This window comes from Gallus gallus, chromosome 1 (assembly GCF_016699485.2).
Source record: "Gallus gallus isolate bGalGal1 chromosome 1, bGalGal1.mat.broiler.GRCg7b, whole genome shotgun sequence".
Lineage (NCBI taxonomy): Eukaryota > Metazoa > Chordata > Aves > Galliformes > Phasianidae > Gallus > Gallus gallus.
Window position 1 is genome coordinate 129,919,873 of NC_052532.1, and position 12,806 is coordinate 129,932,678.

Sequence of the window (12,806 nt, forward strand, 5' to 3'; positions counted from 1 at the left end):
AAAAAAAAGGGTTCTCATTCTGGGGAACAAGGGGGGTTATTAGTAATGTACGTTACCTTAGCAAAATGAAGGCTCCCATAGAGAAAACAAAGAAAAAGTGGTCCTTTTCCGAAAGGACTGCTATTCAAAAGGGATTCCAAAACTGTTTTGAACCTATCTTTTTAAGCAGGTAGCTGTCAGGCAGACAACTGTGGTCACACGGTGCTTTCCTAAGGCTGCAGTAACTATATGTTGTGGGGAGATTACATACCATTTAAAATACTTATACCAGCGCATCTGTAGGGTGGTCTCAATACTGCAGACTCCGAAGAGGAAACAGAACCATTTACTTCAGGCATAAGCTTGGCTGATTCAAGAGCCATGGGTCATGGGGACAGAGAAGACAGAGAGACAAAAGCAAGTCTCCTGATAGAGAGCTGGTTGGTGTAAGGCTACATCACCAGGCTCATAGGAAGCCTGCTAAATGTGTAAGCAACCCATTCCTGTTGCCATTTTTTTGCCACCATCCTTGGCCAGAAGCTCATGGTCAGAGCAACTCTTGGCTCAAAGGTAGCTCAGCACAAAGGTACCTCAGGGTGTGTAGGCTGGCATTGCCTTTTGCTACCCATGAGTTCCTGCAAACATAATGTGGTTTACAACTAAGGCAGGTCTACCTCAGCCCAGAACATTCGGCTCCTGGCAGTTCATCTTCTGCCTCCCTTGGTATTTCCTTCTTACTCCACAATTCCTTCTCTAGAGTAGATAGGTGATTTTGACACTCATTATTTGTACTCTTTCTCTCATTAGCCCTACCTGGCAATTTATTCCATATGTTTATTACTCCCAGCACAGAATAGAAGTGCTGGAGATCCCTCATGTCTGTAATATGTTCTCAGTTTCCTATTAAAAATATTTGTCTACCTACTTATGTTTCCTTTTCATAACGATAAAACCCTCTCCCATTTAATATCTGCACATCTTGTTTTCCAAAGAGAACAGAGCCATTATTTAACCTGTGATCAGACCTTAATTGCTGTTGTTCAGGTATGTCTCACACTGCACTACTTCCAGGGAATCACAGACTGCAAATTAGCGTGGATATCACTGTATTTTAGAGAGGAGTGGCATGCAGACAATCAAAGAAACACTGATATTTTAACTTTTTTATCCAAACAGAGCCTGCCTTGCTCCTGCAACTTGTAACCATGTCCCAGCCAGGAAGTTTCACTGAAGTTTTCCTGACCATCCCAGCTCCCTGCCACATCAGTGACATGGCTCCACTGCTGGGCTCAGCCCTCACCTTTCTGCAAATGGACACCTTCCTCAGCTGTCATTAGCCTTTTGCAGGTATGACGATAGATCTAGGACGTTAATTGCTACAGGTGAAGGTGAAGTCAAAGAAAGAGAGGTTAAAAAACAGATGAATAAGCACAGTAAAACATCTTGTTAATCTTTTGGGCAGAGGAGATGAATAATATATGAAGGTCATACTCAGAATGGCCAGAGTTTTCACTCTCTATCATCTATGATAGGTCATGGAGAATGGGAGAGATACCTGAGGGCTGGAGGAAAGCCAATGTCACTCCAATCTTCAAAAAGGGCAAGAAAGAGGAGCCAGGAACCCCAGCTGGTCAGCTTCACCTCTGTGTCTGGAAAGAAGATGGAAGGATGTCATCTCCAAGCAAATGAAAGAGAAGATTATCAGGAGTAGTCAGCATGGATTCACCAAGGGGAAATCATGCTTGACCAATCTGGTAGCTTTCTATGATGTCATGACCTCTGGGTAAATGATGGGTGAACAGTGGATATTGTGTAACCTGACTTCAGCTAGGTTTTCTACGCTCTCCCATAACAACCTTGTGGGTATGCTTAGGGATTGCAGGATAGAGGAGTGGACAGTGAGATGGATTGAGAACTGGCTGACTGGCAGAGCTCAGAGGGCTGTGGTCAGTGGCACAGAGTCCATTTGGAGGCCTATAACTAGCAGTGTTCAGCAGGGGTCAGTCCAGTCTTGTTTAACATCTTTGTCAGTGATCAGTGAAGGGACAGAGTGCGCCCTCAGTAAGCGTGCTGATGAAACAAAGCTGGGATGAGAGGCTGATGCACCAGAAGGCTGTGCTGTCATTCAGTGAAGCCTGGACAGGTTGGAGAGTTAGGTGGAGTGGAATCTTAGGAAGGTCAACAAGGGCAAGTCCTACACCTGGAAAGGAAAATCCACATGCATCAGTATGGGTTAGGGGCTGAGCTGTTGGAAAGGAGCTCTGCAGAGGACTTGGATGTGCTGGTGAGCAACAGGAGGACCATGAGCCAGCAGTATGGCTAAGAAGGCCAATGGAATCCTGGGGTACATTAATAAGAGCATGGCCAGAAGGTCAAGGGAGGTGATCCTCCCCCTTTACTCTGCCCTGTTGAGGCCACAGCTGGAATACTGTGTACAGTTCTGAGCTCAGCTGTTCAAAAAAGATAGGGGTCTACTAGAGGGAATCCAACAGAGGACTGCAAAGATGATTAGGGGCCTCAAGCATCTTCCTAATGAGGAAAGGCTGAAAGACCTGGGTCTGTTCAGTCTGCAGAAGAGAGAAGATCTTATCAATGCTTACAAATATCTAAAAGACAAGAGTCAAGAGAGTGGGGCCAAGCTCTTTTCAGTGGGGCCCGGTGACAGAAAAAGGAGCAACAGTCACAAACTGGAATACAGGAATATGAAAACATGAGAACATAAGAAGAAAATTCTTTACTGTGAGGACTCCAGAGCCCCAGAACAGGCAGGTTGTGGAGTCTACTTCTCTGGAGACATTCAAAACCCTCCTGAATGTTTTACTGTGAGATCTACTGTGAGATCTACAGGAACCTGCTTTAGCAGGAGAAGTGGATTACAATCATCTCTAGAGGTCCCTGCTAAGTCAAGTCCTATGATTCTGCCATAAAAACTAGCCAAGAGTCCCCATAGTACTGTTAATTGTTGTGAAGAGATCAAAATGAAAATGCAAAGCATTGTCAAGGATGTTATGATCACAGGGATAGGATGAGCCAAGAAACATGTGCCAGGTTGCCATTTTGTGCAGCCCTTGTCCCCAGGCTGCACCATCCTAGAGATCCCCAAAAGAGCGCACATCCCATTTGGAGCTCAGTAAAGGTGAAGTGTAAGCAGTCGCTGTGCAAATAGATGGTGTAGAGACAGGAAAGTGTGCAGCACCAACGACTGCCTCAGTGACAGATACTATCCCTCTGACTAGATATAACATGATTCAGACTGATAAATAGAAACCTCAGCAAGGAGACAACCTAAGTCTTTATGGAATGCAACAAACAGCATTGTTAACTACCTTTATCTGTTAACTGTGGGGAAGAAAGCAGAATAATGCCCAGCTTTTCTTGCAGCAGACACTGAGTGCATTAATATTAACATGTAGCTAGAGTGATTTTAGAAACCTTCCTTTTTTATGATGGTTGAATTGTCAGAAAAACTGCATTAAAATCCTATGAACCAGTCATGGGTTTTTCTTCTGTTGTTGTTTGGGTGGGATCTGGGATGGGGGGGAACTGTAGAAATAGATGCTGAAAAATGGCTGTTTGTGAACTGACTGGAACAGAAAACATTGCATTAATGAGCTGTAATTTTTTAAGATTTGCCTTGATATAGCATTGTCATGTTATTTTGCTGAAAGTTTTTGCCATCTAACTAGATGAACATTATTGCAGTGGGAACTTTATCATTTTTATTCATTTTTAAAAGAAACCTTGTAATTTTTAGCATCCTCTTTTCTCTATCATCTATTGCATAGTCAATTATAAATTGGAAGCTGCATTTTTTCCTTTTTTAAGCCAGTCCTAGAATGTGAAGTGATGAACTACAAAAATAAATGAAAAGCCACGATGTGTGTGTAATTGAAAAATGATTTTAAAGCCAACTTGTGGTGGCAAACGGCAGGTCTACAGACTGACAGCAAGAAAAGCCTGTTCCATCTCCATAGCCTCTTTAATTTTACTTATGAAAATTGCCTCTTAGCAGTTCTTTACTGATTTATCAAATTAGATATATTGATTTTTGTGTATTTTTAGTGGAGGGGAAAAGAAACCATGCTTTTATGGAGTAATAATGAGCTCAGCAGAAAGGCTTAGCTATGATTATGTCAACAGTTTAGAAGTAATCTATATCTAAAGCCAATAGAGGATTTCATTTACCTAGAAAATAACCAAGTGGAAAACAGCTTGGTGAGGGCATTAGTGCACGCCCAAAATCTAGGGTAGATTTGCATACAGTTGAGACAATTAAAAAAAAAAGGGCCCTTATCATTTTTATGAAATCAAATCAAACCTCTGGAGTACCCCAGATACTCAGGGTGGCATTGGGCATTCTCTGTTCTCACACTTCACAGGATTTGAAGTGGGTTTCCATTTCATTTTGCTAATATTGCATCAGACAGCTTTGGAAAACCAGAGAGAAATAAACCACAATGCCACAGTAGTGGAGAATATTTTGCTGTATGTTTTTTCAAAAGACAGTCTCCTGAGCCAGGCATTTGAATCATAAGGACTTCTGGGATGGGATTTTCACTCAGAGATCTCCATTCTTACGTGGATTAAGAGGATTAAAAACCATTAAATGACCATCCTCCAAGTCCCTAAAGCAGATTTGCCTTTTTCTATCCTCCTTCAACTGGGGCAGACTTGGGGGTAACAAAGTACTGCACAAAAGGCTCCCTTAGCATGACAAAAGGTGAAACAATCCACTGAACTGCCAATGTACCAGACAATGAAGTCAGTGCAGTCTACTCAGCTCATTTTCATCAGAACAAATGGTATCAAACTTGGCAATGGCATTGTTCTTAAACTTGAACATGGGGCTCCTTTTTCCCCCCTCTTCTTTTTTTTATTTTTTATTTTCCCATCCGAAGCTCAAGGTGTCATATTAATTATTTAAATCTTCAGAAGATTTCAACTGTATCCTCCAAGGCTCTGCTCAGTGCCAGAAGGTCTCCAATCTGCATTAGCTTTTGTTAATTAGAGCTGAAACAAGGACTTTGATCTCAATGAATATAATAACAACAAAAAAAAAAAGCAAAACTTCCTGTGTGATTTATCTTTTACCTATTTTCTGCCTTTACTGTTTTTCCACTCTATTAGACTTTGATTTACCTTGTCGGAGTAACATTAAACAACTCGGGTACAAAAGAACTTAAACAGCTTCAAAAGCCTGACTGAAATGGTAGTTAAATGGTACATGAAGTGATCCTGAGTCTTTAAACTTTGAGAGAAAATGACACCATTTTACTTTATTTTATTTTATTTTTCGTTAGCGGGGAGCGGCGTGGAGGGGGGGGGGGGTTGGTTTGTACAGCATGGATGCTTGTCTACTGATGTCAGATATCACAGGTTTTCCTGTTGGGATTGATCTTTCCTCATTAAGAGCCTTGTTTCTAGAGCTATAGTGCTGATAGAACAGAAGGCCGGCGATATTCTGCAAGATGTTCCTCATGCATCAGCCTTGCCCTGAGTTTGTCGCCGCGCTTAGATCCAAGAGGGTCACCGCCAGGGCTTGCCTTGTTAAAATTTTTCTCATTAACATTTATCTTATTGAATAGCTCTGAAAGGCAAATTTTTTAAGCCCAAGAAGAAGAAAAAAAAAAAAACTAGCAAATTTTAGAATCAGATGAGGTCTAGCTGTATATTCGTTTGAGTAGGAACTTATTGCTATGGTCCCCTAATATGAAAAAAAAAAAAAATCAAAGAATATCCAAAAATACCACAAGTAAAATCTACATCTGAAATATATGAGATACGTGAGTGTAAATTTTCATTGTGATGGACAAAGAGTTGTGGTCGCAGCCTTCATTAATAACAACATGCAGTGCTGAAAATATACCCTGTATCTTTTACATAAGGCTCACTACAGAATGGTGCAGCCCCCAGAGACTGGTCACTCTTGGTTTAGCTCATTTTAGAGGAAATAAATTAAGGGATAACTTTGTGAATTCTAGACAGAAAGTAGGAGATCTGAAGTGAATAGTCTTAAAAAAAAAATTGCTAAGAACTGTGATAACCTGACTGAGAGGAAGGAAGTTTGTCTTGAAAGGAATGGGATTTTGTTGGGGAAGTTTAAATTGGATACAGGGCTTGAGAAAAATGCTGCACTGCCAATGGGAGCTTCAGTCGTGGGGCCAGGAGAGTCTGGGTAGCATACTGTGGACCTCCAGGCTCACAGCATAAGTGTGCTTCAGCTCCAGGGCTCAAAACAGACTGGGAATTCAATAACGATCCTGATATATCCCCTGTCAAAAGACGCTGAAGACTTTCAACTGGCTTGAAAATGCTCACCATCAAACAAAGCCACACTAGAGGTGCTTAAATTGAATCCCAGTGATATAAACACTCATACCTTGGTTGACTAAGACAACCTTTTCCTATCCACAAGCCTTTTTGCTTTCTTTCCGACCCAGTTTCCAACCCACTGTACCAACAGTGGCGGCAGGTAACAGGCACATTTTTGGTCACCCTCAGCAGCCGTCTGGCCTGGATGAAGCCAGAGATGTGAGAAGAGCTGCTACAGCTGATCCAGCAGCAAGGAGCACAACATGTACCACATCTCCACTCCAGTCGGAGGCTGCAATGTTGTATCAAGAAAAAGTTTTATACAGTGACCCAAAGCATGAGTCCTATTGGCTTTCACTGCTGCTTCTTTTGAAGTAGAATTGGGTGGTAGTGTTTTTGTTTGTTTGTTTGTTTGTTTGCTTGTTTTGTTTTTCCACAAAACCAAGCAACATTGCCAGTAAATTGGAGGCAAAATCAATATGAAGTCAGAACTTCATGTCAGGAAATGTCATGTCTTGTTTCCTGTGTGGAGGTGCATAGAGAGGGAGGGCCCTTATGTAGCAGTTAAAAGGGATATTATAGAATTACAGAATCAGAAAGGTTGGAAAAAGGCTTCCAAGATTATCAAGTCCAACCATCAATCTGTATGACAGTAATGATGCTGATTTGCCATTCCTCTTCCATCTGAATTACCAGAAGTTGAGCAGAGAAAAGGAAGGAGTAGCAGATTGTTTACAAACATAGGTATTATGTTAAACCAGGAGTTTGGATGCTGCCACTCAGCTCACCATGCTGATCTGCTATCCCACCACCAGCCAGTAAATGCAGACAGCATCCTGTAACACCTGAAATCTCCTCCTCTGCCTTTTCCCAATGTTCACACTCTCAACAGATCACAAGTTGTGGAACTTTCCTACAAATCTGGGCTATTTCAGACTGGGAAAAATAGAGTGCAGGCCGCTGGCCCTTGAGAGGGGTTGTGTATTGCCACCTTCCCTTAAGCTACTATACTCAAAGAGAGCTCATGTGGCTTTGCTCACAGATGCTGCCCTTCAAGAGACAGAGTCCTCCTCTATACACAGTTTCCTCTTACAGGCTGGGAGCACTGAACACACATTTTAAGCAAGAAGTACTGAAAGCACATAGCCACCATGCTGAAGCTGCTGCTGAGCAGGAGAATGTCCAAGGCTGGTGCCCCACATACCCATGGGTACCTAGTCTCCCTTCCTGTCTTTCTGTGCTTTTAGAAAATTGATTCTGGCTTTGCTTCACTTTCATCTGTCAGCGTAGGTTAGACACACAGACATATGCTGATTTCTGTGCTCACATGCCAGGTTTGTCCATCTCTTTGGACTCTGCATGAATGCCAGCTCTTGCTCCATGATGTGTTCCTGAGAGAAAGGGAAGCCGTGTCACCTCAGCATGAAAAAAGACCCATCCTCAGTGGTCTGGGAGGATGAGAGGGAAATCAAGAGGCTCAGCACTGGGGAGCAAACTGCCTTTGGAGCAGGAGAGGCAGGATGCCAGGTAAGTGGTGCTGAGGATGGGATGACTGCCATGAGTGATTAGCAAGGTCAGCCCCCCTTGCCCTTTGTGAACTGCTTGCAGGGACAGCAAAGGTTCTACAACAAATGCTTCTCAGAGATGCCTGCTGCAAGGAGCAGGAGTGTGTCGAATAAACTTCCTGGGTGCTGTTCTAAACTCAAGGGATGCTATCCACTAGTCTTCAGAAAGCTTATTTCTTGGAAGCAAACCCTTGGAATTTGCTTTGAGGTTGGAGTTTGCTGCTTACCCCAAGATGCTTGGCTGAGCTTATCAGGCAGGAGGCAGAAGTCAGAGGACAAGTGGCTTATGTTTGATGAAAAAGACCAGAGAAAATCCAGAGTGGGCAGGAAGTCAAAGCAATGGACTAGGGAAATGGTCACTGCTGCAGCAGTTTCCCAAATGGATGTAAGGACAGCAATATTGCTTTCATCAATGTCTTAAAAAGAGATGTTGAAGCAGTTGAGACATAATCTTATTCTCCTGAAAGTCAAAGTAAAAATACTTATTGACTTCTCAAAAACATCATTAGCCCCTAAATCGTGAAGGTTCCTCTCAGGGTACGAGTTTTGTTGGTTCACATAGTCTACTCTTCAACATGGTAAAATATAGAAACTCGCCTATTATTTTAACCTACTAATCTTATATTTCCCTTATATTCTTCTTTGGGAGAGAGGAATTGATTATCACTTTTAATTGCTTTACTTGTTTTAGAAATTATCACTTTAAAGCCTTATCACAGAATCACAGAATTGTAGGGGTTGGAAAGCATCTCTGAAGATCAAGTCCAACCCTCCTGCTAAAGCAGATACCCTACAGCAGGTCACACAGATAGGCGTCCAAACAGGTCTTGAATATCTGCAGAGAAGGAGACTTGACATCCTCTCTGGGCAGCCTGTTCCAGTGCTGCACCACTCTGATGAAGAAAGAAGTTCTTCCTTGCATTAGCATGGAATTTCCTATGTTCCAGCTTCTATTTATTGCCCCTTGTTCTACTGTTGATCACCACTAAAAAGAGTCTACCACCCTAGACTTGGCTCCACTCCTGACTTACTCTTTTCCTGTATTTATTCTATTTGAAACTCAGATGATATATCATCTTATTATGACTTTTTACAGCTATTCTTTTAGATGGGCTCAACAGCATCCTTGATTTAATTCAGTACACCTCCATATAAAACAGCAGTGTGTTGTATGTGCGTAGCTTTATTTGAAAATGATGTACATGATAATATGTTTCTGTCTGCAGATTGTATCTGATTTAGCTGACAAAAGATTGCAGCAGTCACTGTGGCCAGAAGCTATTGGAAAGCAGCCAGCATTAATAACAAAATAAATACAAAGCAGAAGCAAGTGATGACATAAAACACAAGGACAGTGGGTTACACTTTTCTGCATGAAGTGGCATCGCATCATGCACACATTTACCAATAGGGTGAAAAGAACCCCCCAGGTTTGAACTTCTCACACCACTGAAATGGTCCCATTCTAAAGAAAGCCCCCGGGCTCTGCACAGCCTATCCTTGGAAAACAAACACCTCACATGGCAATCATTCTGGGGATAACACAACTTATGAGAAAAGACTGATTTATCCAAAAGGCACCATGTAAATAGGATGGCTACAGAGGTAGAAGAGCCCAATTCAAGAGACATCTAATACAAAGACCTGCTATTTTGATTCTTTTGCTGCTGCCAGCCATTACAATAACTATTTTTAAACTGAAAAACTTGATGCCTTTGGCCTTATAGAACCGAGAGACACAGCTAAAGCTCAGCTCTGAAGAGATGAAAAAGTGCAGATTTTGTCTTGGATTTGCAGAACAGTGCAAACAGGCAGAGCAGTGACCAGGCTCCCAGTCTCAGTCCCACTGAGCTTTTTTTCTGAGCACATTATAACATTTTCTGGAACGCCATCATGGGGGAGATGAGAACAAGATCGCTACCCACACAAGCTCTAGAGCTGTGTGTGACCTCCTACAGCAACATTACCACCTACTTGCACCACTGCTTTGTCTACCCCGAGGGACAGAAAACCTCCAGTGGTGAAGGCCTCTACAGACTCTGAAGCTGAAGTCAGCTACACATGCCAAGTAGCACATTCCTGTGATTGAAGTCAGCTGCAACTTCTTCAGGAATTCCACTTCCAGAATGAGGTATCAAGCTTTGCTATAATCTAGTCTCAGAAGACGGGCATGGTTGCACTCAGTCTTTGTCTTCCAGGACCAGAACATGTATCTTTTGCTCAAGGTGAGAGACAAGTATTTTTTTCATTAAGGCCAACCAATTTAACCAACTGAAAGCACTGACACTCCACCACACCTGTTAGGAGAATCCTACCCAGTGACTCCAGGGCTCTCCAGGAGCCAGGAACTGGCTTTGAAATGCTCCTATGTGCTGGGGGGCACAGCTGTTGTTTTCTCTGGGCTGCATTTAAGCCAGCTTCTCTTTGTTCAGATCTTTCTTGTTTCCCTCATAACTGGAGTCAGTGTCTGCTTCAAATGAGAGCTACATGCATCACCAGCATACTGTCCTTATTTGTGCCTGCAGCATTTCATAGTGTCTTGTGGATGTTTAATGATGATATGCAGCAGATGTGGACTTTGTTGGAGTTACTCAATTTGGTAGCACAGTTTGGACTTACTCCTTTACCTGAAGCAGCAGTGCTTTACTGAATTAACTGTTGGTAGATTCTGATAAGCTTTCTGAATTGCAGTAACTCCCAGAATTAGGGATAGTCATTGCCCTACAAACTTTGCAACTGCTGGATGCAGCAATTGAAGATGGAAGTGCAATAAATGAGGAGGCCAAGTAGACAAGAGGAAACAAAAGTAGGAGACATAGTTCCTTGGGTAAGATAAGGGCCAGCATCAAGACCACTATCAGGACAATCTGATCATGGCCTTGTGCATTGAAGGAAAGGAATTTTAAAGAAATTAAAATTTTGAAGAAGAACAGCAATTAGTTAGGTGTTTTTACTATGATCACATATGGCAACACGCAAACAATCCAGAACAATACTAATAAATGACTAAAATGGGCACTGCTGAAAGAGGAAAGGGAAACATGAGCAGCAGAGTAGCATATTTGATTTTCTTTTGACAGTAAAGTTGTCAATGAGTAGCCTTCAAGTATTGTTTCTCCTCTCATTATCAAGATACATAATCATATAATGACAAATTCCTCATTCAAACCAGATACTGAATTTCATGTATCTTAAGAAAAGCTTTGCTTAAAAGTGTCTTGCCCACTTGTTGAACCACTCTGAAATTAAGAGCTATTCCTTTACCTGAAATTCACAGATTAAGCAGCAGCAATTCTACTACTCTACTTTATGTGCCTTTTTTCTTCTTAGGTCTCTCTAAAAGTAGAACACATTCTCAGCTCCACCATTTTTTCATCTCAGAAAGTCTTCCTTCCATCCTCTCCTTGCTATCTCAATCATTCCGTGTCCTTCAGATAACCTAACAGATTCGTCATGGCATGTATCACCGATCAGCCAAGTCAGCTGCTATAGGAACATCTCTGGAGTGTCAGATCTCTCCAAGTGAACCACAATTGCAAGTGCTATTGCTGTAAGACCCACAATGCTTATACACTGGTTCACACCAAGGATGCTGAGCTGTGGCACTTCCACTCATGCCTTCTTTACTCCAGCCATTCTAGACCAAGTGGCTTGTTACCAAAAATAGAGAGGAACAAAATTCTTCTTGCATCAGAATTCTTCGTGCTTGCATCAGAAACAGCGTTGCCAGCAGGAACAAGGAAGTAATTGTCCCCCTGTACTCAGCACTGGTGAGGCCACACGTCGAGTACTCTGTCCAGTTTTGGGCCCCTCACTGCAAGAAAGACATCAAGGCCCTGGAGTGTGTTCAGAGAAGGGCAACAAAGCTGGTGAGGGGTCTGGAGCACAGGCCTTACGAGGAGCGGCTGAAGGAGCTGGGATTGTTCAGTCTGGAGAAGAGGAGGCTCAGGGGAGACCTTATTGCTCTTTATAACTACCTGAAGGGAGGTTGTAGTGAGCTGGGGGTTGGGCTCTTCTCTAGTGTGACCAGTGATAGGACTAGAGGGAACGGCTTCAAGCTGCGCCAGGGAAGGTTCAGGCTGGATGCTAGGAAATATTACTTCTCTGAAAGGGTGGTCAGGCACTGGAATGGGCTGCCCAGAGAGGTGGTGGAGTCACCAACGCTGGAGGTGTTGAAGAAACGTTTGGATGTTACGTTGAGGGACGTGGTTTAGTGAGAACTGTTGGTGATGGGTGGATGGTTGGACTGGATGATCCTGTGGGTCTTTTCCAACCTTGGTGATTCTATGATTCTATACACTGTAGTTCTCTTGGATGAAATGCAAGGCTCTCTAATGACATTGGAGCTGAAGTCAGTCGACTTTATCATCTCATTCCTAATGAGTTATCGCTTACAAGGTGTGGCTGGACCAGGAGTATCAGAGAAGAAATGACTGAGTTGCTACACAATTGAGAACTGTGGGAGATGGGTACACTTCAGGGGGTAGTTCTTTCAGTTTTTAGCACACATTTTACAATGGGGACAACAATCCTCTGGAAAACCTTATTCTGTTTGTTCCTTGTGTAGTATATCTTAAGCAGTTCTCTAACTGCTCATTCTTCTAATGACTGAAATGATGAATAGATACATGTTGCCCAGAGAGGTTATGGATGCCCCATACCTGGATGCATTCAAGGCCAGGCTGGATGTGGCTATGGGCAGCCTGGTCTAGTGGTTGACGACCCTGCCCACAACAGGGTGGTTGAGACTGGATGACCTTTGAGGTCTTTTTCAACTCAGGCCATTCTGTGATATCAAACACTGTGAAAGGTCTAACGTCTGGTCTGTCCCTTTGCATAGCTATGCTTAGCTAGTATGGAAAAGACTAGAAATCTCAGACATACAAAGTATTTAAGGCACCTGTCAGAATCCTTTTTTCTGCATTTACTGAGAAAATGTCCACAACTTTG